Source organism: Otolemur garnettii, unplaced genomic scaffold (assembly GCF_000181295.1).
Source record: "Otolemur garnettii isolate 467f Iridium unplaced genomic scaffold, OtoGar3 scaffold00043, whole genome shotgun sequence".
NCBI lineage: Eukaryota > Metazoa > Chordata > Mammalia > Primates > Galagidae > Otolemur > Otolemur garnettii.
Genome location: NW_003852438.1, coordinates 4,175,397 through 4,177,019, shown reverse-complemented (window position 1 = coordinate 4,177,019; position 1,623 = coordinate 4,175,397). Strand labels below are relative to the sequence as shown.

Genomic DNA, 1,623 nt, shown 5'->3' with positions numbered 1-1,623 from the left:
GGGAAATGGGAGTCATTTAGGCCATCTCTGCCAGGGCAGCAAAGGAGATGAGACCTAGGTTATCTTGGCTGCTGGTGGTGGGGAATAGAAAGTGCTAATTATGAAGGGCAGAAAAGAAAAGAAAGCGATTTGGAAGGGCAGTGACAAAAGGCGAAGGCAAGAAGAGCTCTGAGTAAGGGATACTCTGAGCACCAGCGCCTCCTTGCTCGTGCCTCAGTTCATCTTCACGAACATCGTGAATTTGGCGACACTGTTTCCCCCATTTTATAGATAAAGAAATCAAAGCTCACGTGACTTCCTGAGATTACGGCTAGTAATCGCAGGTGATGGCCCAGAAGTGAGGGGACTATGCCTTGCACCCGTGTGGGGAGGCTGTAGAGCAGTGGGTGCCTGTGGGTCACTTGGCCGTTAAGTATGAAATGGCCAGTCACATAGTCCAGGGGAGCTTCGCTTCCTAAAACAGCTGCCACTCCAGCCCAGCACAATGTGCTGTGGTTTCTGGGGCATCCCTGTGGGGACAAGGTTTGCCCAGCCATGCTGGGGCTTACTCTTAGATAGGTTTGATAATTCTTTTTGTTCCTTGTGACCCTCGGGGCTAATTTTCTCCTGTCTTCTTAAGTCATTACAAAATTGATTAAGTAAAAGGGGTCACATTGCATACGTAAAGGAAATGCCGAATTAGCCCCATATTTCTTTTTTTTTTAGAGACAGAGTCTCACTTTATTGCCCTCAGTAGAGTGCTATGATGTCACAGCTCACAGCAACCTCCAACTCCTGGGCTTAGGCGATTCTCTTGCCTCAGCCTCCCAAGTAGCTGGGACTATAGATGCCTGCCACAGCGCCACCCTCAGTATAGGGGGCCGGCGCCCTACCCACTGAGTAATAGGTGCCACACAGCCCCATACTTCTTATAAGTGAAGCTTGTTAAAAAAAAATGAACAGGCCCGCTCCTAGTTGATATCCTGGTCCCTTCCTCAGCTTGCCCTGCTCCCAGCTGTTGGCCGTTACTCACTGTCGTGCCACAGGTCCCAGGATGGAAACCAGGAAGGAAGACAACACTCAAATCTCTGCAGGTTTCGTCCATGTGCTTCTCCACAAAGTTCTGTGCTGATGGAAACAAAGGATGATGGTGGAAATTAGATTGTGATTTTGTGTTGATTTTAATTTTGTAGTAGTTATTTTTTTTACCTAGGAGTAAGTAAAAAATGGACTCATTATATTTTTAATAATATTATTCTGCCTAAACAGGAAGACCAGTGCTAAAGAACCAGCACCTGACAGGGTCCTATGTTCTGTTTCTGTTTAGAATTTATTCTGCTTTGGACCGTCAAAGTTTGAGGTGCATGGACTTCACTGTGCTTAGATGTGACGCACAGATGCCCTCACAGGTCCCCAGGACCGTGGTCTCCTACTAGAGCAGGAGAACAGACAGTGCAGACTTCTGTGCATTCACACCTTAGGAGCATTCTCAGCCCTGGGTGTGAACACCAAAACATTTACAAATCAACTTGTACCGAAAAAAGAGTGCTGGATTTGAAGTCAGAATTTCAAGTTCAAATCCCAGTTCCGTTACTTCCCAGCAAGTCACTGACCCTCACAGATTCCCCATTTGTAAAGTAAGAT

General features: G+C 46.8%; 1 protein-coding gene and 1 long non-coding RNA gene across 2 annotated transcripts in view; one reads left to right on the top strand and one right to left on the bottom strand.

Annotated features, from left to right (window-relative positions):
• LOC105887052 overlaps positions 1-1,623 on the bottom strand; it is a 28,853-nt gene that overhangs the window by 17,865 nt on the left and 9,365 nt on the right. The window contains exon 2 of the long non-coding RNA XR_001161331.2: positions 1,013-1,107. This is a non-coding gene — a long non-coding RNA (uncharacterized LOC105887052). The remainder of the gene's footprint in view (positions 1-1,012; positions 1,108-1,623) is intronic.
• Positions 1-1,623, top strand: part of LCP1 (lymphocyte cytosolic protein 1) — a 31,158-nt gene that overhangs the window by 25,414 nt on the left and 4,121 nt on the right. The window lies entirely within an intron of this gene.